Raw genomic sequence first — 26535 nt, 5'->3', positions numbered from 1 at the left:
TCCGTCCTGAGTTCCTCAAGGCTCTGGATGTTGTGGGGCTGTCTTGGTTGACACGCCTCTGCAGCATCGCGTGGACATCGGGGGCAGTGCCTCTGGACTGGCAGATCGGGGTGGTGGTCCCCCTCTTTAAAAAGGGGGACCGGAGGGTGTGTTCCAACTATAGGGGGATCACACTCCTCAGCCTCCCTGGTAAAGTCTTTTCGGGGGTACTGGAGAGGAGGATCCGCCGGATAGTCGAATCTCGGATTCAGGAGGTGCAGTGTGGTTTTCGTCCTGGCCGTGGAACAGTGGACCAGCTCTTCACCCTCCGCAGGATCCTGGAGGGAGCATGGGAGTTCGCCCAACCTGTCTACATGTGTTTTGTGGACTTGGAGAAGGCGTTCGACCGTGTCCCTCGGGGACTCTTGTGGAGGGTGCTCCGGGAGTATGGAGTGCCGGACTCCTTGATATGGGCTGTTCGGTCCCTGTATGACTGGTGTCAGAGTCTGGTCCGCATCGCCGGCAGTAAGTCGGACATGTTTCCTGTGAGGGTTGGACTCCGTCAGGGCTGCCCTTTGTCACCGATTCTGTTCATAATTTTTATGGACAGAATTTCTAGGCGCAGCCAGGGCGTCGAGGGGGTCCGGTTTGGCGACCTCAGAATCGGGTCTCTGCTTTTTGCGGACGATTTGGTTCTGTTGGCGTCGTCAGGCCGTGACCTTCAGCTCTCACTGGAGCGGTTCGCAGCCGAGTGTGAAGCGGCTGGGATGACCATCAGCACCTCCAAATCTGAGACCATGGTCTTCGGCCGGAAAAGGGTGGAATGCTCTCTCCGGGTCGGGAATGAGATCCTTCCCCAAGTGGAGGAGTTCAAGTATCTCGGGGTCTTGTTCACGAGTGAGGGACGAATGGAACAGGAGATTGACAGACGGATTGGTGCGGCGTCTGCAGTGATGCGGGCTCTGCACCGGCCCGTCGTGGTGAAGAAGGAGCTGAGCCAGAAGGCGAAGCTCTCGATTTACCGGTCAATCTATGTTCCTACCCTCACCTATGGTCACGAGCTGTGGGTAGTGACCGAAAGAACGAGATCGCGAATACAAGCGGCCGAAATGAGTTTCCTCCGCAGGGTGTCTGGGCTCTCCCTTAGAGATAGGGTGAGAAGCTCGGTCATCCGGGAGGGGCTCGGAGTAGAACCGCTGCTCCTCCGCATCGAGAGGAGTCAGATGAGGTGGCTCGGGCATCTGGTGAGAATGCCTCCTGGACGCCTCCCCGGTGAGGTGTTCCGGGCCCGTCCCACTGGGAGGAGGCCCCGGGGAAGACCCAGGACACGTTGGAGAGACTATGTCTCTCAGCTGGCCTGGGAACGCCTCGGGGTCCCCCCAGAAGAGCTGGAGGAAGTGGCCGGGGACAGGGACGTCTGGGTCTCTTTGCTCAAGCTGCTGCCCCCGCGACCCGATCCCCGGACCAGCGGAAGATAATGGATGGATGGATGGATGGCCTGTTGTCGCAAATTTGCAACATACAAAAAATTATATTTATTTTTTGTGCAAAAGTGAAATGAATAATCTCAGCACTATTTACCATCTACTTAAAGGCTAAAACACAACAAAACATTTTTTAAATATACAGCAATATAAATTCAGGCGTTAAGGGGTTAAAGTTCCCTCCTGTTAGCTAACCTTGGGAACTGTGTTCTCTCGACTCAGCTGCTAACGCGTTAGCGGTGTGTCATGGCGTTAGCAGCACTCCGCAGTACAATTGTGGGATAAGTTACCGATAAAAGATAGTAGAACATAAATAAAGTTTCCTTACCATCCTGATACACCAACGTTTCACAGAGCAGCAGCAAATAAACCAGACACAATAAACACGATTCGGACCTCAACTAGCCGAGATTTCAATTGTCAAGATGTGACAGTTGTCAGGGCAACACGGGAGGTGACAACTGGCATTTTGCACGTTTTGACATTTCCGACATTCACGTATGAAAAGAACTGTATTTTCATAAAGAAATGTATTTTCATAAAGAAATGGGTTTTTTTCATAAAAAAAATGAATGTGGCTGTAGCCAGACTGTAGGCGTATAACGGAGATTAAAAATAGGATTTTACACAAGGTTGTCTTGGCTGATAGAAAAAAACATTTCTGCAAATGGCTTAAACTATTTAGATTTTCACTTTTCTGTCCGCTTCAAGGAAAATTAAAGTGGAAAATCAGAGTTGAGACTTTTCTCACAGACATTCCCTTCTGACAATTAAGGACTCCTCTTGTTCTTAATTGGGTTTTGTATGTGCTCTTCATTCTTTAGAGCACCATCATCACTTTGGTTTACAATGTTTAAACATGCTTAGTTTGTGCCTTCAAGCTCTCTCTGTCAAATATCTCCTCCCATCTATCTCTTCCTGTTGGGTGCATTTTCGCCCATCTTTCTTTAAAAGACTTCTACTTCAGGGAAATTCTTGGTGCTGTCTTGCATGCGCTGCAGTTCTGAGGTCTGCCAACAGATTTCCAAAAATGTTTTGCTCAAGATACCTTGAGGGTCATGGCAAAAACCTTCAGCTGCTGCCTCTTCAGGTATTGTATGATCAAACAGCACTGTTCCCCATCGTCTTTACCAGGAGGAAAGGTGATTTTTTTAAATTAAATCCTTAACATTTTACTCAAAAGATAATTTTGTTCATCGCAGCTCTAAAGGTTTATTCTAATTTCTTCAGTCCACAGGACTTGTTTCCATCTGTTAAGCTTGTTTAATTGGATTTTTGATACAGATGTAAATGCAGGAGTTGTTTTAATTTATTTTGAAATGCATGCTTTATGTTGAAACGAGAAAAGACAGGAAGTAGCGCCGGTTAGCGGGGTGAGCTTCACAGAGACCGAGGAGCACCTGTAATGGTGATGTTACCTGCTTGTAATGAATGAAAAATGATTCATGAAAGTCATGAAAGAAGTGATGCAAAGGTTGAAGAGTCCTGGTTTGGCCGTGGAGATTGCCTCTAAGGAATGACACTGCCGTTGATTGAAGCAGGCTAAAGTGGTTAGTGTTACTTTGGTTATTTGTTGGTACCGGTGACGATGCTGGGAATGTTGTTTCTTTAGTGATTACAGAAACTGATGTTGTCTTTGCTTTTTTTTGCTTTTAACATTTAGTTCTACGCAGTGGCGATTCTAGAGATTTATACATGGGGTGGCAGAGGGGTGGCAGGCATATATTGTAGGGTGGCAATTATTTTAGGAAGCCCATTGTAGGAGCCAAAGTATACCTTTGCTTCTATAAGTTTTCCCTCTGCCATTTGGCAGGATGCACAGTTTTGAGTGGTAACTTAGGTGAATGTCAGAGAGTAAATTGAAGCCCTCCCACACCGAAGGTTATTGGCTTATTTTGCTGAATAAACCGCCCTCTGACAAGCAGTCGCCCTGAACGCTCGTTGAACAGAGCATCGCTTCGGACAGATACGCACAGGTTTCACAAGCAACCTCTCCCCACGCCCCTCTCTCTCTCGTGCCTGCGCAGTCGAAACGCGCATGGTGCACGAGTTATTTTCCGGGAGACTTGGGATGTCTGTCCGAACTGGCTTGAAAATAATAATAATACTACTTTTATTTTGTACAGTGCCTTCCATCGATGAGGAATTATAAACGTTTCGAAACCATATTACACTTTGATGCATGTTACAGGCTCCATCTGACAGCTTGTGTCAGCACTGACTCCACGTCAAGGCAAAGAGATGCTGCGATATGGATGCAACCATTCGTGATGGGTGGGGGGGTTGGACCAACGTGTTTCTTTGAAATGTAACATTCTGCAATTTGACACCGATTTCGGGTTGTTTTGCATTTGATTTGATTTTAAAACGATATTAACAATAATTATTCAATAAATCATCAGTTGGTATTGTTTGACTGGGGTGGCAGGTGTTGTGGCAGACCCCTTTTCAGGGGTGGCGGCTGCCACCCCGTGCCACCCTGGTAGTTTGCGCGCGTGCGTGAAAGCGAGTAAACATGACTCCCTGATCTCCCCTCTGGTCTTAGTCCATAATTCCTGTTCGCCAGTCTTGTTGCGGGTGGATTGCACATTTGATAGCAGTATAGTGGGAAGCGGTTAGCCTGGGCGAAAGCCGACTGTTGACTCTGTCAAACAGTCTGGGAAAACCCAAGAGGAATCCGTTTCCATGGAGGGCGGGACCTTACCCAGCAACTTAAATTCATTGGAGTAACGGAGTTCCCTTAACCAATCATAATGTTTAGAAATGACGTTGGTTATGCGCCGAGGTTCATGCTTACTCTCGCCAGGCTCTAGCTCGCGAATCACGCTTCCCACATCCGCTTTCATTATACCGGTACCATTTGATAAATCAAACTTTTCCCAAAGCCAGTTGGAAGGATAGCTTCGACATCCTTGCCGCTAACAATATTGAAGAGGCATTCCTCTTGCTCTCGTTTTAATTGTGTAATGCTCTCCAGAGTTGAGACAACTTCATGGATAGCTTCTAGCGTTCTTCCGTCGCCATGTTTATTTCCGCTGCGGTTGAACTACAATTATATGGACTACAATGGACCCCGCGCGTGAGTTCTGCGTCACCACTCGCAACTGTTTGCTGATTGGCAAAACACTGAGCGAACCGAGGTAGGGGGATTTGGCCAGACTATGGCTGTGTTTGAAACCGCCTACTACATACTACATACTTGAAAACGGCATACTCATCGATCAGACAGTATGCAGAGCGTTTACACACAGTGCACTTCACTCCTGCCCGAGCCGACATCAGCCGGCCTGAAAAGCTGATTTTGCTTAAGCTATAAACTCTGTAAATATATAACTTTAGCAACATTTGAAACATTTTCAGGCGAGAAAGTAGTCGTTTAGACCCCCAAGGTGTTGAAAATCTGACAAAATACCGGCTATTTACAATTTTGTTCCCACGAATTCGCCGCTAGTAAAGCTAGCCGCTGTGAGCAACGCACTTCCGGTTTCGCCGTTTTGACTGCTCTCGTCCCGTTAACTGAATTTGACCGTTCAAATGGCGATGGACGACGTCACGTTACGTTGCATCTTTGGTAGTTTGAGTGTGACAAGTAACCTCATGATGAATAATACTCAACATTTCGGCGAATCTAGTATGCATCTAGTGTACATCCGGGAACTTAAAAAAGTATGACTAGTAGGAATAGTAGGAAAAGTAGGCGGTTTCGAACACAGCCTATGTGCAGAGCCAAAATCTTTGGGCGGAAGTACGTAGGATGGCGTCGCCAGGCTAGGAAGCGGCAAGAGAGTCTGGCTGCAGACCTGCACTGTCAGGACCCACAGACCTGCACTGTCAGGACCCTGTTGCAGACCGTCACCTGCACCACAGCCCTTTTACAGACAGCCGTTCCACTTCCTATTCGCGCCATTATAAAAAATTTGGCTGCAGTTCAGTTGATTTTCTCTGGGGGCGCTGGCGAGCGAGTGCAGAATGACCATTTTCCATAGGGCTGGCGCTAATAACTCAAAAAATGTCCCCGCTAGCGGCTGAAACCTGAAAATAATACTGTGATTTCTGACAGACGGATGTGGATTTATATCGAAAGTACAATAACCTGGGAGTTATAGCTTTCTGTTTTCTTACAGGTCTGGCATTTGCGAGTCAGTATCTGCTAGCATCTAGCTAACGGAATCTGAAGAACGCACGGCTGATTACGACCGGCTACTTTACGGCACTCGTCCACTGTGCCAGAGTGCTAACCTGGTGCCGCTAACAACAAAAAAAAGTTAAACCAGAGGCTAGTCAGAGAGTATGTAAAAGGGCTGTGCTGAAATCTGTAACTATTTGAGCTAACCCCTCTCTGCTAGCTCAGCGCTAGGACTGACCATGCCGTAAAGTGATTCCACATGCGTGACGTCACTCGGAATGCAATACTGACAATAAATGTGTATTTTAAACAAATCTAGTGAGTCTAAAAAAATCAAACCAAGTGCCGTTTGAAAGGATAATTTATCCTGCCTTTAGGAAAATTAAAATGAAAAAATATAAAAAATTGTATCCAAAGCAATGGCTGGATCTAAGGTGGATTTCATAGTACCACCATAGAGTTCGGCGTGCTCTGCACTGCTTCGTTGGCGCCCCTAGAGTGCAGTACCACCCGGAAATAGCCGCCAGTTTTCCCTCTCCTCATAATAGAGACTCTCTGGCTGTGTTCGAAACCGCCTACTTTTCCTACTATTCCTACTAGTCATACTTTTTTAAGTTCCCGGATGTACACTAGATGCATACTAGATTCGCCGAAATGTTGAGTATTCATCATGAGGTTACTTGTCACACTCAAACTACCCAAGATGCAACGTAACGTGACGTCGTCCATCGCCATTTGAACGGTCAAATTCAGTTAACGGGACGAGAGCCAGTGTTGCCAATTTAACGACTTTGTCGCTAGATTTAGCGACTTTTGGTCATCTCTGGCGACAAAAAAAATCATCTAGCGACTTAGCGACTTTCGGGCTCAATCTGGCTGAATCTAGCGACAATTTAACTTGTTTTGTGAGTGACAAATCAGTTGCCCCTCGACACCATACAAGCCGAGACAGAAGCACTGCAGGACGGCGGCAACCTGGCATACCGTCATTTCCTGTCAAAACGGCAGTTTCAAGCTAGCTACAACGAGGGTAGGTTCACTTCCTGTTTTCAAAACAAAAGCACCTTTTTATCGTAATGGCTTTCCCTATGATAAAAGGCAACGGGTATTTTATTTTGTCAAAATAACCGGAAGTGCGTTGCCCACTGCGGCTAGCTTTAGTAGCGCCGAATTCGTTGGAACAAAATTGTAAATAGCCAGTATTTTGGCAGGTTTTTAACACATTGGGGATCTAAACGACAACTTTCTGGCCTGAAAAGTTTCAAATGTTGCTAAAGTTTACAGAGTTTAGAGCTGAAATCAGCTTCAGGCCGGCTGATTTCGGCTCGGGTAGGAGCGAAAATATATAATATGGGCGTGGTTACGTCACTTATGACGTCATGACGCAATCTAGCGACTTCTAGCGACTTTTCAGAGAGCCAATAGCGACTTCTTGTGATTTTTTTTTTTTGGCAACACTGCATGTTATTGGTACAAATACAGACGCAAACACTAACAAAATGTGGCGATGGTTGGGACAGCCGGCCGTGAAGAGAAAAGATATGCCTGCCAAAGGAGGGGAGGAGGATGATATTTTGAATATATTGAATCTGGCATGGTGACAGCTTGCGCACACGCTGGCCACACTTTGTGAGAAAAGGGAAAAATGGAACTGATTTAGATGGATCCGAAGACAGTTCAGAGAGCTCGGACGATGTTTAAGCATTTCACAGTATCCATAATTCCATAATTAGTCTCTGCACATAGTTTTGTGTTTAATTTTGTGCGTTATCTGCACTAAAACATGGTTAGAAAGTTGTTAAATATTTCCATTTTTGTAGATTCAGGGTTCACATGAATATAAATCAGTTTTAAAGTTATTTTTTTATGTACAAAAAATGTGACCCTGAATAGTATGCGAGGGTTGAGGAGTAATGAAATGTTTGAATAAGTTTTGTATGCACATAAGTTTAATTGCAAATTGGTCCATTGAATGCTTAATAAGTGTATATATAAAAGTATTGTAAATGCATATACAATCGTAGTCACTTCATATCATAAGTTAAATCATTGTTTTAATTTATGGCCTTGGTGCCCCGGCTTTTGGCCTTTGTGCCCTTAAAAAATTGACAACACAAAAGGCCAAGTGGCCTTGCCCCTAAAATGACGAAATTCCAGGCCTGGAAGTGGGTACCTGGAAGAAAGCCAAGGACGTTCAGAGTAAGATCCAGTTTACTCAACAGATGAATGACTTCAGATGAGAAGGTCCCCAACACTTATAAACAGGAAGCCCCTGCATCCACCACTGAAAGTTTAATAGTGAATTACTAACTATAAATGAGTATAACAGTCAAACTGTCCACAGGTCATTTGTCTTTGTTTTCATTGCTACAACCGGCTCTTTAACCAGCTGACCGGTGACGTGTTTATGAGTTCCACAAGTTGCTTTGTGTTTGAAACACCGGAATTGTATGTACATTAGTAAGTTTGTGTCAAAGTCTGTCTAAAACTGATGACATTTTTTAATTCATTTTCATATGCAGTGCCACCTCTGGACTGATAGTAAGGCATACCGGGCATTTGCACGCTGGCCTAATGACTTACTGGCGTGCGTTTTTTTTTTTTTTTTTTTTAAGAAATATAATTTAATAAAGATTTAAAACATAATGCAACGGATAACGTTATATAAACCCTCCTATTGGTGCATAAACTGGTAGATCGGCCCTTTAGTCATGATTGATTGAAGCCTGGGCCAATGAGGTGAGGGCCAGGCCAGGGGCGAAGCTTGGCTCTTTTGACTCGGCTCCCGAACGGTCATCTCTGGAACCTGATTGGACACCTCAGGTGTCACTCCAGTTGATTGACAGGCAAGTCTTGTTGAAAGATGAGTGAGAAATGTGGCGTCTTTGAAATGAGGAGCAGGCATAGAGAGTGTGGTGTACGGTGTACATATTAGGACATCCTCAGAGTCAGAGAAACTTGGTCAGATTCAGAAGTCAGAGTCAGAAATAGGAGTCAGAAATCAGAGTCAAGAGTCAGAGTCAGAAGTCAGAGTCAGAAGTCAGAGTCAGAAGTCAGAGTCAGAAGTCAGAAGTCAGAAGTCGAAGTCAGGAGTCAGGAGTCAGGAGTCAGGAGTCAGGAGTCAGAGTCAGAGTCAGGAGTCAGAGTCAGAGTCAGGAGTCAGAGTCAGAAGTAAGAGTCAGAAGTCAGAGTCAGAAGTCAGAAGTCAGAGTCAGAGTCAGAAGTCAGTCAGACGAAATCGCGGACCGGCCAGCTACGATACGTCATAGTCATGCGACAATTAAACGTCATTGAGGTGCGACAAAGAGGAACAAGTTGGCAAGTTATCACTGCGGACCGGAAAAAAACAACAAAAAGAAGAAGTTGGCAAATTGGAGCCGTTTGGAAAGGTGAGTTAATGACAGTGTGTAACTTATCGATAGCTATATTACTTTGTAAACATATTTTACCAATATCCCAGTAGTATTTACGTTTTCTGCTAAAGGTTTTGTGTTTATCTGATTGATACGATTGAAATTGGCTCCCTGCAGCGTAGCGTAAGTTGCAAATTGCGGGTGGGTAATGTCAAAAATAGTTTGTAATGTAAAGCTAATTGTTTTTATAAAAGCCTATGTCCAATGTGAAATTGTACTAATTGCTTTACAATTTTCATTTCAGAACAACGGAAGATGGCTGAAACTGAAAGGCGTATCCACGATCATATAAAAGCTAGTCTTAGGGGTAAAATGTTTAATTATGGCTGTTGAGAGCTATATACTAACTGTTTTGGAATAATATTCAACATGTTATATATCCTAATTTTCGTAATCTGGCTAATTGAGCCTTTATCATAGTATAAGTACAGATCATGGAGCCAATAGAAAATCATTCTATGGTTGTTGCACTTAACTGTTTATAGATCGACTGATTGAATTTCTGTTTAAGAGTGGATTTAAACAGAAGGAAATCTGCCAAACTCTCAGTTCACATGGATATAAAATCAGGTAAGCCAACATTTGTCCGAAAAATCATCCCTAAGACTTTTCTCTGATATAAAAATGCTTTTACAATGTCATTAGTTTATTGCCTTTGCCATAGTTTTATGCTTTTGAAAATGTTATAATGTGACTTCTGTAATTTTGTCATGAAATGGAGTATTTTTGCACCCAATCAGTGACAGGCACTTGAGGAGGGTCCTACGTTTGTTAGGGTTGAGGCGAAGAAGCCTGCAAAGACCTCTCTCTGAAATTCGCAGAGCTGTACAGGTAAGATTTACACAAGTATTAGCAATATAGCAGAGGAAAAGTTTTTTCTTGCTGGAACAGTGTTTTAAATTGTTATTAGCTGGATTATTGATAAATACATAAAACATTAGTTACATTAGCAACATTAGTTCATCTGGTTATCTGTGCAATGTTATGTAATATGTTAATTTCCAGAGTGAGTTGAAACACTGGTCACCTGAACAAGGCATCAGGGCAATGCTGAAACGAGTTCGGGACATGAGAGGCGTGCAACCTTGCTACAGGTTAATTTCTTTACTTTGGACTTCTTATGAGATACTTCACATGTCACAAAATAATTGACCCCTGTCAATCTAGAAATGATGTTGCTGAAATAATGAAGGACCTGGATGCAAGTGGACTTCAGAGAAGATGTCCAGGGAAGAAAAAGATAATTCGAAGAAATCATTCCACACAACTTCATTTTTGTGTGGAAATGTCCATGTTTTCTCTTGCTCTATTCAGATTTTCCAGAAAAGTTATTTGGTTGAAGGCAGGTACATCCAATCGCAAGCAAACCTTTGTAGCAATATATTTCTATGATGCTGTTGAGGAACAAAGGGGTATGTACTGAAGAGTTTTGGTTTGAACCTTTGTTTATTTGTATGGTGCCAATTCACACGTCATCTCGAGTTACATTACACAGAAAACAAACAAGTGTAGATCCAATTCAACAAAGTCAGATTTGAGCCAATTATATTCCAGTTCAGCTAAATTAATAGTAACTCCAGGTATGATGGAATTAATTCCAAATGAGTCACAGATTCAAAATTAACACAATGCCAATTCATAAAAACAGCCCAGATGGGGATCCCAAAAAATTGAGCTGAATCTTCACTTTGGTACAATCCCCCATCCAGTGCATCATGGGAGGTCCTCCAGGTCTCTAGTCCTATAGCAGCTTACATAAAGGCATGGTTCAGCTCACCTGAGCCAACACTATCAGCTTTATTAAAAAAATAATAATAATTTTTAGCATAGTTTAGAAGGTGGAGAGGGTGTCTGCATCCTGAACACTGACTGAAAGCTGGTTCCACTAGAGAAGAACCTGATAACTGAAGGATTTGTCTCCCATTCTGCCTTTAGAAATTCTGTGAATCATAAGTAATTCTGCAGTCTGAGAATAAAGTGCTTTGTTTGGATTATATGGAATTTTGAGTGTTTCAAGATGGATAACTTTTACCTATGTAGAGTAGTAGAGGTTTGATAAGCATTTTATTGTTGGGATGGGAGTACACTAAATACATGGTTAAACCAGACACTAAGCATTTTCCTTGATGTTCAGGCTGTCCTCGACTGATCCGAGGTGACAGAGGAAAGGAAAACCTCGTTGTTGGTGTAGCAGGTATGCTAATAAAATGGAAATAGTGTGAAGAGTGTATAGGTATAGGCTAGTATCAGAGATCTAGTATTCAACTCTCAGAGGAAGGAACAGGAGACTGAAGTTTGCTTTTTTTGTTGGTACCATATATTTTTTCCACAAAGTGCTTGTATGTACAGTAATATAAATTCAAGTAAATGGCCATTCAAAGTAACAGTTCATAGAAATTACAATGCAACTGCAGTTTAAACCTTGCAGTGCAAATATCAAAGTCCATTGCAACACAAAAACACAAATACCCTCCCAACAGCCCACAGTTCAGTTCATAAAGTCCATAAAAACCCACGTCTGAGTTTTGACTTGGATGTTAAAGTGCTGTGTGCTTTTGGCCAAAGGCCCGAGGTAGAGTGTGGGGCGAGAGTTATGGGTCTGGGCACAAGGAGCCCCCTACCAGCCCGGCAGGAGAGGACGATGCAGAGTTTCTAGGCTAGGCCTTCCTTTAGCTCGCCATCACATTGGAACCTGGCCTGTGACAAAGCACCAGAGTTCCTAATAAATCATAATGTACATTCTCAATATCAGTGTGCACAAGTTCATATTAAATAGCACGGGTTGTACTATAATACATCAGAGAAGTTAATAAGGTTGTTAGCTGTAATTAAAATACATGAAAAATGTAAAGTGCAAAGTGAGACTTAAAGTGCTTAAGTGCATTCATAAACACCACACAACAATTGCACATGTACATACAATACGGCATTACATACTACACAAACGTGGACACGATCAGTGGTTTGGTGTAACCATAAATTGTAGTTGAACCCAACAAGTCAGGTAGCTAAGCGAGGCTAACCGAGCCCATACAAATGAATGAGAGCGGCTAATGCTAACGCGAATCGCTAACGCTTCAGACTCACCAGCTCCGTCTTTAACCGATCCCGTAAGGCTTTTCTGCTGTCTGCTCATACAGGGGACTCCTAAAATGTGAACGAGTTGAGATCAAGCAACCAGCAGCCATTAAAAGTGTTTAAACAGCGCAAATAGTGAACTGACCTGCAACCTGCTCTCGTTTGGCTTCCCCACTGCTCTTACCTGACAACACCTGTGGCAACCTTAAGACTATGCCTGATTGGCCACATTGACCAATGACCAACATCTGAGCAAGGACCGCGGTGATTGGCTCAGAGTAAAAGCAGCGCAGAGACAAGGAAATCACGGGGCAAAGTAATACGGAGGGGTAAAATAATATGAAAACCATGTGGGTTACATTGGCCAAATGCAAGTTGCATTTCATGTGCGACAATTTAGGGATCAAGCAAGGCAGTGCTTCAGAATGGGGACATCTGTGCACAACCAGGTATGTTTTTAAAGCTTTTACAGAATTGATTTGGAAAAGAAAAAGACGGTATTTGAATGAGAACATTTTTTCATATTCCCATATTTTCACTTACTTTCAGAGAGCTGAATGCTTCAACAGCATTCTGAAACGGACATGGATCAAGAAATGGCTGCAGACATTTGAGGTATCAAAGCAAGTGGTCTTCACAATATGCTCAGAGTGATTATGCAGCATGGTCGTCTTAGACCAGAATTTCCTTCTCGTATTTTGTTTTCAATCGACAACATCTTCCATGACATCTAAAATTAGCAATCAGTTTGATTTGTTACAAGCAAATGTATAATAAAAAACATATGTAACTTCTAGAAACTATGAGAGCTTAATTAAATTAGAATTGAATTGATTTGATGCTAAGACAAAGTTTAAATCTTTCCAAAATGTCATACTTAGGCCATTAGTCTGGCATCCTTGAACTGGACAACCCTGTACACATGTAAGTTTAAGAATTGTTTTTGAAATATTAATTTAAATCATTTTTAGATTGATTGCATGTCACTAAAATAAAGCTTAAAATATTTCTTTCTCAAAAGAAATTGTTTACAGTACACACATCTTCCTCTGCTTCAAGATGACTTGAAAACTGAGCAAAGAATGTGGAATACCCATGACATCCGTAAACAACGCCATGCTCCAGGTCCTTTTGGAAAGCCAGACGTCCTCTACACTTCCCCACCTCCTGGTATTTGAGTTACTATTGAATTTAACTTCACTTGTGTGTGTGTGTGTGTGTGTGTGTGTGTGTGTGTGTGTGTGTGTGTGTGTGTGTGTGTGTGTGTGTGTGTGTGTGTCTGTCAAACAAAGTGCTTGACAGACAACACCCTTGCTTTAAATATGCATTTCAGTGTCAAAAGTAAAATGTATCTTTCAATTAATTGCTTTTGTTTTACTAATCTCTTTCTCAACCAATTTAGCTTGGTTCTGATGTTCAGGAGGCATCATTTTTCTGACAAGAGCTACTTAATATTTTATTTCTGTAGGTTATATAGAAGCTGTAAATATTTCCTTGAAATACACTTTGCAGTTACTATATGCTTCAGTCACCCAAGGGGGATTTAACTGAAGGACCGATGTTTCTATTCTAATTTCAGGTTTTGCTGACATGCTGTGCCCTGTCGATGCAGACCTCCTTGATTACGCAAAGCAGCTTGTCAGTGGAGAAGAAGAGCCATCTTTGGTGGCAAATCAAGAATTCAGAGACATTTGCCAGACAGTCTTAGGAAACAGTCAGTTTCCAAAGACAAAAGAGGGTTGTCTTGCTGCTTATCTTATGGTCATTGAAAAAATCACTTCTGTCATGAATCGAGATCAAATTCATACACCCGCTACCTTTGGAGAAGCAAATGAAGTGTACAAAGGTCTTATAAACGTGCTCGGACAGGATTAAGTATCTTTGACGATAAATAAAGAGAGATATGAAAATGGATTTTTTTTATTGCAACATATTCATATTTATTCAATGTTCAGATAACTTATCCCAACTTTTATCTTAATACTTCAGTCGTACTTATGAACTTTTTTGTTATCAACATGGAACTAAAACCAAGATATTACATTTTTGTTAAAGAAAAATAACTTCTGTCCCTTAATTGCTGAACAGTGAAATGTTAACAGATTACCACCTGTAACCATAATGACTTTCCAAATCAAGTTCAAGGCCATGTTTAAGGAAGTGCACCACATCTGATGCAGTGGGCCTTGAGGAGGGGTCATAGTTTATCAAACCTCTAAAAAAGCTGTACCTCTCACTGAGATGTGTAAGGGCATGTGGTGGGGTACTGGCACTCATTAGTGTAGCCAGCTGCCTTTGGTTTTTAACAATCCATGGCACTGATCGTGTGAAAAGCTCCAGATATGTAGCCCCCAAAGACCATATGTCTGTCTGACAGGAAGCGTCCTCAAACCGAAGGACACACTCAGGTGCCATGTAGAGGTATGTGCCTCCAGTTGGCCCACAAGCTTGTGAAATCAACCTGCTGCCTTGGCGAAGGATCACAGTGTCTCTGACATTGGCAAGACCCCAGTCTGTCAGGATGGCCTTCTTGGATGGTTCATGAACCTGAAAGATATTGGAATTCAAACCTTCAAGTTAAGATTGTCCATAACCTAGATGCTAGGGTTAAAAATAAAAAAATAAATGAAAATAGGCTTCAAACAATGTAATTTATTTTCATTGCTAAATGGTCAGGTGTTTTCTTCTACATTAATAATTTAAACTTTAATTGCTCTCTTTTGCATTGGCTTATTTAACATGTGTAAAAGCCATGCAGCTTACCATGACATTTGCTGGCTTTAAATCTTGGTGAATGACATTTTGGGCATGGATGTACTCAACAGCCATGGACAGGTCCAAAGCAATAAAGTCAGCATCATCTCCTTCAAGCTAATGGCAAAACATGTAAATGGAGTATTTTTATATAGAACTTTTATAACCTTACAAATCACTAAAAGTGCTTTACACTATAAGCCTCATTCACACAACTCTTCATTTATACAGAGCTACACAGGTTTGTTTCAGTCTACGGAGTGCTTTTTCTATAATTTGCACACCTTTGAACACACAGTGAACCCATTTATTTACCTAAGGTTGTGGTCATAGACAAAATTGTTCCTCTTGGTCACATAAACAAAATCAGAATCTCATTCCACACTATAAACATACAAGACTAAGTGTATATGAGAACATAAACGGAGTAATTAATGAAGTTACCTTCAGAGAACAGTTGTCCCTATGAAGGACATCATCCAGAGTTGCCCCATGAATGTATTCATTTGCCAATAAAAAGCAGGATTCTGTGCGGGCTGCCGCCATGAGTCTCACAACATTGGGATGGCAGAGTCTCCTGATAAAATAGGAGAGAAAAATGAACGTGTAACTTCACATACTGGTACAACTTAGCTTGTTGAACAAACCCTGACATTACTCAAGTTTTGGAGAAACAAATATGAATCACACTTAGCTCTCACAAGGATACGTTGATTTCGTGTTGAATATCTTTGTCTTCCTGTCCTGCTGATCCAAACACCACTTTCTTAATTGCTGCTGGGGTACCACGGAAAGAACCTCCATAAACTTTCCCAAATGTTCCTTCCCCTAGAAGGTTTTCTTCATTGTACTGTATTAACGACTTGTCCACATATGGAACACGTGGCAGATACACTTTAGGATACAAACACAAACACGTTATGAAACACCTGTTCATGAGGGTTTATGTTGCATCACTGAGAAGAATAAAACGCAGAATAAAACGTTTGACTGTAAGATTGCTTTGGTTAGGATTCAATTGAAAAATACTGAAACATTGAATATGACATAAAATATTGTGGCGGGGTGCTGTTATGACTTGGGCAAAAATTAAAGCCAAATGCCGGAATTCACTTAGATGGTGTTTTATTGTGCTCATCTTCAAGGCTCAAACAAAAAACAACGTGAAGCAGCAGTGCAAAAAAATAATTACCAAGGACATCCAGGCAGGTTAAAATAGAAAAAACAGCAGTACCTTCAAAATTCACTTTGGCAAGTCCAAAGATCAAAGTTAAGACCCAAACAGTATCAAATAAAAGAACCATGTCAAACTTGTTTATAGCAAGTGTAATATCTCATCCTCACATGAATCAAGCATAAGAAATATGTGTTCACTGATAATTCTTTTGAGAGTCATTACTTACATGATGGTACAACTGGATTCACAGACGACGATCCAGAGAAAACAATCAATTGTCCACTGTTTTCGGCCCCTACTGACGTCCCTTCACTTCCCTGGACTACACCTACACTTTGAGCCACAGCTCCTCCTGTTCTTGCAGATGAATCTGAACTATCATCCTGGCACTGGCTTTTCTTTGAGGCTCTACCTGATTTCCATATGTCAGCACAGTAGTCCTACAAACATATGTAGCCAAAATGTGTATATTTAACACTGTGCCCTGACCTATCATGATACTGGCATGTTAGACAAATAGGGTAATTTACATCACATTTTACCTGGTCTTGTGTACATCCAGGATGGCTTTCCCCAACAATTTCCAGCATTTCATCTACAAAAAAAAAAGAAAAAATTAAGAGAAAAAAGAAAAACACAAGATGAACATCATGGATATGCACTAGCACACATATAAATGCACAAGTTTTCAAGGGTTGAGAGGTGACCACATGAATACAGAAAATTCCAATTCATTTGAGAATTAGCAGTCATACACACCTGACACAGAGCTTTCTTCATCCATTATGATGACCTCTGTAAAAACAAAGTACCAAAATTTATATACCAAAATGTAAAATATAAACATATAAACATACTAAGTCAATTAAACCTGCTGTCCAAATACCCAATTCTCTTCGTCCAATATATATTGTCCTCTTCCAAGGATCTTTGATATCAGCCATAGTACTGTGCTCTTTTTCAAAGTCCTCTTGACTCCATCTTGTGCCATCAGAGTTGCAAAGAGTAAACTCCCATCCCTCATTGCTGTCTGGCCAGAAAGTGTTCTTGCCTATTTTTAATAGGTCTGTGTAGGTCTCCGTGCCTTCAATAATTATGCGAGGTGGGGCTTCTTCAAGGATCCTTTTTTGGTACCGTCCAGATTTCCTTGAGGTTCTAGCCTTCCACTCCATGGGAAGCATTCTTATCTGAAAGACAGAGTAAAAATAAATAAATAAAAATAAAATTATGAGCTACCAAAAGCAACCAAAGAGATTTGTGAATTATTTCATCTGTACAGACTCCAGCTGACAAACCTTAAGTAATGATCTTTTGGGAGCACTCAGTGGATACTGTTTTTTTTTACTGTTGGATGTACCATTTTTTTGGCTTGGCAAAAAGCCTCTGCTGCACCTATTTAGTAAGTAATACAGAGATTTAATTTGAGATTTGTGTGAAACCAGACACTTAACAGTCACAGTAACACACATAGTTTGTATACCCTTTGCCATTACTTACTTAAAAAGTCTCTGGAGTTGGCCTTCACTGCAATATGAAAGGACAAGATACAATATATGAAACAAGTCCTAATAAACATCCCAATGGTGACTTAGGCTTCAACAATATCGTCACATAAACATCAATTATAATCAAGACATTTTGAAAAAGAAATTCTAACTGAATCATTACTCCAGAATTTACCTTTCTTTTTTTTTTCTCTAAGTTCTATAATAATCAGCTGTGGTCCAACTGACCTGTTTTCTCTGCCAACAGCTTCTTCACTTTGGCATCAAAGCCTTTGTCAGTAAGCTCGCCTAAAAATTAAATTTTAAGAAGTAAAATTACAAGCCAGTAAAAGAAAAAAAACTCATAACAGAGTGAAATGGTACAGTAAATACAATACAATACAGATATGAAGATGAGGACGTCTTGAATCCACTTTTGATAGCCTTACATGGCAATAACTAATCTATAAACGTCAAAATAGTATTATAATTCGGAAAAAAAACAAGTATTACCATTCTCGAGATATTTTTTCAGCACCTCGTATGCCTTTACTTTATCACCTTCCTGGAAATATAAATTATTTAACAAATCTTTCACATAATCACATTTTTTACAAACTGCTGCTATTCAGCGCTAGCGCATACCTTAGCGCATTTCAAGCCAACTTTTATTAAATAAAAATACCGTGTTACCTTAGCTCACTTTCTGCAGTTCATGCAAATTTACATTTTGACATACTGTATTCAATGATAAATACACACCGGGATGTGGAGAAAATTGAAAAAAACAATAATAAAATAGGTATAGAAAAGCTACACATTGGTCATCAACTTAACATGCTTGTTCCTCTTTATTGCACCTCGATGACGTTTAATTGTCGCATAATTACGACGCGTGGTAGTGGTCCAGTCCGCAATTTCCTTTGACAGAGTTTCTCCTGACTCTGACTTTTGACTTCTGACCTCTGACTCTGACTTTGACTCTGACTCTGAATCTGACTCTGACTTCTGACTCTGACTTTGACTTCTGACCTCTGACTCTGACTCTGACTCTGAATCTGACTCTGAATCTGACTCTGACTTCTGACTCTGACTTTGACTTCTGACCTCTGACTCTGACTCTGACTCTGAATCTGACTGACTTCTGACTCTGACTTTGACTTCTGACCTCTGACTCTGACCTCTGACTCTGACTCCTGAATCTGACTCCTGACACTGACTTCTGACTTCTGACTCTGACTCTGACTCTGACTTCTGACTTCTGACTCTGACTTCTGACTTCTGACTCTGACTCTGACTTCTGACTCTGACTTCTGACTCTGACTGACTCTGACTTCTGACTCTGACTTCTGACCTCTGACTCTGACTCTGACTCTGAATCTGACTCTGACTTCTGACTCTGACTTCTGACTCTGACTTCTGACCTCTGACTTTGACTTCTGACCTCTGACTCTGACTCCTGACTCTGACTCCTGACACTGACTTCTGACTTCTGACTCTGACTCTGACTCTGACTTCTGACTCTGACTTCTGACTCTGACTCTGACTCTGACTCTGACTCTGACTCTGACTTCTAACTCTGACTTCTGACCTCTGACTCTGACTCTGACTCTGACTTCTGACTCTGACTTTGACTTCTGACCTCTGACTCTGACTCTGACCTCTGACTCTGACTCTGACTCCTGACTCTGACTCCTGACTCTGACTTCTGACTTCTGACTCTGACTTCTGACTTCTGACTCTGACTCTGACTTCTGACTCTGACTTCTGACGCTGACTTCTGACTCTGACTTTGACTCTGACTCTGACTCTGACTTCTGACTCTGACTTCTGACTCTGACTTCTGACTCTGACTCTGACTCTGACTTCTGACTTCTGACTCTGACTTTGACTTCTGACCTCTGACTCTGACTCTGACTCTGACTCTGAATCTGACTCTGACTTCTGACTCTGACTTTGACTTCTGACTCTGACTCTGACTCTGACTTCTGACTCTGACTCTGACTCTGAGGGAGTTTTCCCTGACTCTGAGGGAGTTTTCCCTGACTCTGAGGGAGTTTTCCCTGACTCTGAGGATGTCCTAATATGTACACCTGTTGTACTGTCAGAGTGAACCTACCTTCGTGGAATACATCATTTTGAGTTAAGTTTTAATGTGATTTCCAAATGAGTCATTGTTTTTAAAGACTGTACATTTAGAGAAGATATTTTGTTGCCAATTGTTAGGCTAAACGAGTAGGCTAAAGTTATGAAAGGCTAATGTCACGTTAGCATGAAGCTATTATATAGCACTTTAAAGTGGTACCTTGAGTTAAGAGTGTCCCGACATAAAAAAAAACTGGGGAAAAATTATAGATTGGAAGGTTTCTCTGTTGTGCTGTACTGCTACATTTCTACCTGTGAAATTGCTTCCAATAAAGAAAGTCAATATAGAAATGTTAAAGATAAAGATATGTTGCCGTTTGCAGCACTGGCAATGAAACATGCACAGTTACGCTGCAGAGGTGTGGATTGTGAGAAAGCACCGAGTCCCGTTCTTTTGAAGTTCTGTTGATATTTCACTTTTACAGTATGCTGACTTAGTCTTACTCGGAAAACTGTTGTATAATATGGACTTTTACAAGCCCAGAACAAGGAAAGGCAGGACAGTGTTTTGTCAAGACAAAGAGTGCCGTCAGAAACAACATCACAGAATTCTGTGATGGACACAAGTCATTCAAAAAAAATTTGGGGCCATAAGCTTTTACCATTTTGGATACGCCAACTAAAAAAAATATGGACACTATTCCAGCAGTAAAATAGCATCGTATCTTTTTAACATCAGTGGAGGTGCTGCCATATTGGCACAAGTCATTATGTCTCCAGTCTCTGATACGATATGATGATTTACAGCTGATATTTTGGTCATGTGATGGAAGTGTATGCTCAGTTTTTATGCAGAGGACTCAGTATACTTATAAGGTATGATAAGAATTGTGCATCTGGCTGTTTGCTGATCAGCTGACCTGCCAGGGGAACAATTTTGCTTTGTTCTTGTATGAGGCGCCTCCTGTGTTCTTTTATCTGATGAAACGAGGGGCCACACTATGAGTTGGGTATTAAATAGTTTCTTTTGGAAAAAAAAAAAAAAAAGTGTCCCGACATATGAGTTTTTTAAGAGCCGTTATTCCGTCTATTTTTATTTCATGGAACGGATTAATGGCATTTCCATTCATTTAATGGTGAATATTGATTGGACTACGAGCTATTTGACTTATGAGCTCTGTCACGGAACCAATTAATCTTGTAGCCCACTGTGTTGGGATTTTGTGTGTGTGTGTGGGGGGGCGCATATTATTCAGTAAGTATATAATCAACACAGTTCATAAGGATTTCATAACTGTAACGTTATATGAAACTGAAAAGCTTTTTTGTTATTATAAAGGTCTAACTGACTGACTTACATGATCTCGTTTAATTTCATAGCAGCTAGGCTTGGAGTTGGTTTTAAAGTAAGTTACAGCACAAGTATGCTCTTCAAATTGAACCTATATGTCCCTAACAATATCTATTTTGATCAGTGTATTTTAGGTTCATGTGATGATACTAACATGTGGCTCACGACTGATGAACGTCACAGCAAAGAAATGAACAAACTTTTCTTCAATTTATTAAAATAATGCTTAAACTGATGGTTTAACTAGTGCAGCATGTTTTCAGACAGGTTCAAGTTCTGGTGGCTTCTGCTGAAACAAGACTCAAAAACTTAGAAGAGAAAGATTTAATTCTATGGTCTTTTCAAAGCTCTGGACCACAAAGTTTTGTGTTTGTCAACTCACTTGAGAAGGGAATAAAATACACTTGAGATTTCAAAAAATGATGAAAAAAGGACCATCTGCAGTTGTTCTCGAAGGAGGCGGAGCAGGTGGGTGCAAGCCTGTCTTCTGGGGGAGCTCAGATGTTGGGCGTCACTTCCTTCAGGATCTGCTTGGAGGGCTTGAAGGAGAAGTCGTGCAGTGAGATGCCTTTGTCCCTCAGCCTCTTCATACAGCTGTGCCGCAAGTCGTCATACTCCTGCAGATCAAACGCGCACATCATCACCACCTGAGCTGCAACATGAACTCACACGACTCCGGTCGCTGTCAGACCACTCACCTTACATTGTCGAGCCAGGTCCTCCTCCATGGTGTTGACGATGGCCTGTTTAGAGTTCATCATTTCCTGGAAGCAGCAAAAAGCCCTTTTAGAGAAAAGTGTGTGAGCTTGCACGCTGTCAGGTGAGACAGGATGATGTTGCTCCTCAGAGTCAGATCTCGGCTGGTTGTTTTATGCCTTTTTGGAGGTTCTAATTCTTCTTTATGTGTTTTTTTGTATCGTTGTACTCTTGTGTTTCTTTTTACTTCTCATTCGTCTCTTTAGTTGTGTTGTGTTTCACTGTGGTCACCAAAATATTTCCTCACTGTCTGTGTCTTTCAGTGGGGAAATATTCAAATGTTATATGACACAGTTTCAGAGGGGCTTTTTATCTTTAGTTGTTCTTAGCCCGCAGCTGTAAAAATCAGGACTGAATATAATTATATGCAGACATCAAACCTCAAGCTTTTTGGCGGCATTGCTGCGTGTCGTCAGGTCCTGGCTGGAGACCGACAGAGCAGCGTAGAGCTGCACCTCTGTCACCTCCAGAGTCTCCGCCTGCACCGCCAGCTTCTTCTCCAGCAGCATTTTCTGCAGCCCACTCTTCTGCTGGATGTCAACCATCCTCTCCGTCTGCCTCATCACCAGCTCATCTTGCTCCCGCTGTTCCTGCCGGAACGATTACAAACCGTCAGCTCAGGATGAGCGAAGAAAGAAGGGAGGGAGGGAAAGCAACAGGTGGAAGCAGCTCACCTTCTCGACAGCCTGCTGCATCTGCTCGTTCTTCACTGTCATTTCTAGGATCTGCTTATCAAGACTCTTCAAACAAGCTCGGTGTCTCTGCCAGACACAAACATATCATCAGCAGTTAGTAAAGAATCTTTTTCTATAGTGTGGGCTCACAGTTTTGGTCCCAATGTTCTCTCACATTGGCTAATTGATTTAACATGTTTTGCTAGCGTTGTTGAACTACTTTTTCAGATACTTCTGTTGTTTTCTGTTGTCCTGCACAGCTGTCAGCAGACAGATGAGCAAAAATGATGCTGTACTTTACTGGTAGAATAGAGAGAGGCGGGGTTCTGTGTCATTTCATTCGTGTATCTTACAAAGGTAAGATGAACCTTACAATTAGAATCAGGCTCTTTCCTTTGGTTGGGCATGAAAACACAAATCCCCAAAAGCTCACAATGAATTGTGTAATCGATTGAAAATATTTGTGCGTATGTGATATTTTGACAAGAATCTTCAAGATTTTTTTGTTTTTTACGGAGTGCACCCTGTTCTCCCAGCTCCTTTTGGGAGGAAGACTGATGATCCTGCATGATGAGCTCAGAGCTCAATGCAACGCACCTCGAATGCATCCCTGGTCAGGCGGGGGTCCTGCAGCTGTTTCTTCAGCTCAGTCAGCTCCTGTTGGGCCTCGTGCAGAGTCTCCCTCAGACACTTGTTCTCCGCCTGAGCTGCTGAAAGCATTTTGCGCATTCGTGGCTCTACCTTCCCCAACCTCTCGAGATCGTTCTGTCTCAAAAGAGAAAACACACCCAAAAAGATTTGGTTGAAAACTTCTATCAAGTGACATAAGCAAACTGAGCGATTTAATACCACTGTTGTTCAATTCTTTACAAGGAGGATCACTGAATGATTTTCTATGGGAATATATGACTGCTGTGCCTTATTTACACAGTTCACCTTGTGCACCTTCAGAAATGCCAAATACAGAGGAAAAGCCGAGAGTAGGATCCTCGCTATTTTATGGCGTGCCTGTGTTACAACCGAATAAAAGTTTGAATTGACAAAAAATACAAACTGAATGGGTTTGCAGCTGCAGGACAAAAACGGATGGATTGGAGTAAAGAAGCAGCCCAGACTTTCCTGCCAAGAGCGTAAAGATCACTGAGGAGTTCAGACTTCTGTTTTCCCAGCTCACCATGGACGATGGGTGATTTTCTTTTTTTTAAACTTTTTCAGTCTCCTGTAATTCAAATAGTCTTTTCACAGTTTAGCCATAGAAATTGAATCTTGAATGCTTTGACTTGATTCGCCTCACACAGCTGAAGAAGGAAACCAGTCTAAATTGTTCCCTTGTCTCTTTGTTACGATCTCCCCTTTTTCTTCTCCTATTTTGTCTTCATTTATTCTTTATTTTACCATCTGTCGTCAGAACTTAGTGTTATTGTTTACCATTTTCATAACCATGTGTCAGAGAGCGAGTAACCAGCCACCACACACAGTAATTTATAAATAGCTAATTGATAAAACTTCAGTTGTATTTCTCTGTCATGTCGGGTGCTTTCTCTGTAATGCTCAAATCTCAAGATGTGTCGAACAGGCTTTTTTAATCAATAAGAGTCCTTTAAACTTACATAGATCGCTTCAAAGTTGATTTATGGAAAAGCCTTCTCAAGGTGAAACCTACAACAACTTGCCAATCTACAAATGAACAAAAGGTCTAAATGACTGTGGTGTTTTCTGACCCACTGATGATGTAACTTCCTTTTAACAAGTTAAAGAGAGACACTTTTGCTCAGTGCTGTATAGTAACGAAGTAAAAATTCTTCCCTACTGTACTTAAGTATATTTTGGAATACTTTGTACTTTCCTCGAGTTTAAAATTTTTTGACTACTTTCACTTTTACTTCACTATATTTCCAAACTTAATTGCATACTTTTACTCCAATACATTTTCATTGTTCTGTTTAGTTACTCGTTACAAAACAGAGAGAGAGAGAGAGAGAGAGAGAGAGAGAGAAAAAAAACAACAGTGTTTTTTGATCTCATGCATGTTATGCCTGCCCAAAGACGTGGAAATTCTATCTTACTGAAATTCCCCTTTTTTAGATTTTAAGGTAGTTTTACAAAAAAGGTCTTCCTCTTCAGATGCCAGATAAGCTTCAGTTTTCTCTTATTTTTTTCTTTCATTTTTGTTTATAATTATGGCCATAACAGTAGCAGCCTCTTTTGTTTCATTTTTTTCTTAATGGTGTAATGTACGCCTCATTTTCAGCACTGACCTTACTTGAAGAAGAAAAACTTAAAGGTTCACAAAGTTTGTATTTTCTGTCTAAACCTGGTTTAAATTTTGCCTGCACTTGGTTGTGTGTAGATTTTAAGTGTATTTGACCTTCAAAGTTTACCAAAATATAAAAAATGTCATTCAAACTGCATTTACCTTGTTTACTTTTTACTTCTACTTTTCATTACATTACCAAAGTACATCTATTTTTACAGTAATTCTCATACTTAAGTACAAGACGTTTCGGATACTTTAAGATTTTAACTCAAGTAACATTTCAGTCGGTGACTTGGACTTTTACCAAAGTCATATTTTGGAGGGGTACCTATACTTTTATTTGAGTTTCTACTCCATATGCAGCACATATTTTGACGCTTTTTAGACAGATGCAAAGGAACGGAGGATTCCTCCCTCTTATCCCAACAGGAGACATGTCGCGACACAAAAGCAAAGTGGAAGTCCTTAAAGTTTAGGCTCCAGCTTTGCTCCGCAGGAAAAGAAAAGATGGGGTACCTGAGCTTCATCAGTTTTGGCCAATCGTTTTAAAACTGGAGCGAGAATGAACAATAAACACACTTGTGCTGTTTCTGAAGAACGTTTTCAGGTTCTTAAAGACTTTTAGAACCATCTGCATGAAAAACTAAATGTGCAAATGTAATCCTTTTATCACTTTCTTGTTGAAATATGTTGGGAACAGACAAATCAGCTTTGAACTAAATTATTTTCGATGGGAGGTGATCTCTAAATTTAAAGTCGGAGGTGAGTTTTTTGGTATCATGAGACTGCTGCCAGGGTCAGGAAGAGTTTCTCTTTCCTTCTAGTCTGCATTAACATTCATTAACACGTTTCCTAATAGCAAAGAGCTAGTCTACCAGCTCTTTAAATCCGGGCATTCAAGAAAATATTAAAGTCAGTCATCAGGTCCATTTTAGCTTCAGCAGCTTTAGCCTTCAGTGACGAGCTGATTTCAACATAAATACCATCAAACAACAAAAAACTGATGACATTGCTGTCCTGTTAGACTGGACTTGGTGCTTGTCTCTCCGCTCACCTTCAGCAACGTCATCTTCTTCTTTTGATCCATCTCAACTTTGTTATATTCTGCTTTTGCTTTTTCCAGCACTATGTCGTGATTTCTGATCAGAGATGCCACGTGACTTTTCATCTGCTTGTCTATTTTACTGGCGGTCCTGTTTCGCTCCTTCTCCTTCGCCTCGATCAGAGACTGCATCTTCTGGTTATAATTGACATGCATTTCTGAGGAGGTGGAAAAAAATGTTAGGCCGTGTTTGTTTATGTAGAGGGTTTAAAGAAAGGAATAGGTGGAGAGGAGAAAAAGGAAGGGAAGATGAAGAGAAAGCTGATGGGAAGGAGGGGAGGAAGGAGAGGAAGAATGAAAAGGAGGAAGGGCAGAGGAAGGGAAGGGAGAAAATAGATAAATGAGGCAAAGGAGGGAAGGAAGGAGAAAAAATAAAGGAAGGAGAAAGAAGGATGGAAGGAGCTGAAGAAATAAAAATGAATGGAAATAAACAAGGAAGGAGATGAAAGAAAGGTGGGATCACCTGTGATCTCATCAGTCATGTGATCATTAAGCTCAGCTGCAGTACATGGAGGTCACCTGACTCACCTGTTCAGCTGCAGCTTCTCATACAGGTGTACTTACCTTGGAGCCTGCGTTCATAGTCTTTGTTCATCTCGATCAACTCCAACTGATTTTTCTGGTGAGGATGAGGAGGCCACATATTCATCATGCTCAGGTAGGTGAAGAAACGTAAAAAAAAAACAAAAGCAATAAAGACAGCGAATGTCTCACCAGCAGCAGCTCCTTAATGTAGTTCTGCTTGTGGAGCTTTTTCTGCTCGTAGTCCGCCTGCCAACCCTGAGCAACTGCGTGCAGCGCGAGCTCCGACTCTC

The 26535-nt window shown here is 41.3% G+C and overlaps 2 long non-coding RNA genes across 4 annotated transcripts; both read left to right on the top strand.

Annotated features, from left to right (window-relative positions):
* The first annotated feature begins 8892 nt into the window (after window positions 1-8892).
* Window positions 8893-9819, top strand: LOC142399384 (uncharacterized). Its single transcript, XR_012772868.1, has 4 exons — window positions 8893-8978; window positions 9247-9276; window positions 9488-9572; window positions 9743-9819. It is a non-coding gene; the product is annotated as an uncharacterized LOC142399384 (long non-coding RNA).
* Window positions 9820-10004: 185 nt separating this feature from the next.
* LOC142398421 (uncharacterized) lies at window positions 10005-13942 on the top strand. 3 transcript variants are annotated; one of them, XR_012772790.1, is made up of 5 exons: window positions 10005-10096; window positions 10170-12695; window positions 12962-13004; window positions 13102-13250; window positions 13660-13942. It is a non-coding gene; the product is annotated as an uncharacterized LOC142398421 (long non-coding RNA). The 3 variants fall into 3 exon arrangements; XR_012772791.1 differs by having other exon boundaries at window positions 10005-12529; window positions 12630-12695; XR_012772789.1 differs by having other exon boundaries at window positions 10005-12695.
* The last annotated feature ends 12593 nt before the right edge of the window (window positions 13943-26535 follow it).

The sequence above is a fragment of the Odontesthes bonariensis genome, chromosome 14 (genome assembly GCF_027942865.1).
Source record: "Odontesthes bonariensis isolate fOdoBon6 chromosome 14, fOdoBon6.hap1, whole genome shotgun sequence".
In the NCBI taxonomy this organism is placed as follows: Eukaryota; Metazoa; Chordata; class Actinopteri; order Atheriniformes; family Atherinopsidae; genus Odontesthes; species Odontesthes bonariensis.
Note: the sequence above shows the minus strand (reverse complement) of the source record. Positions and strands in the feature narration are given on the sequence as shown.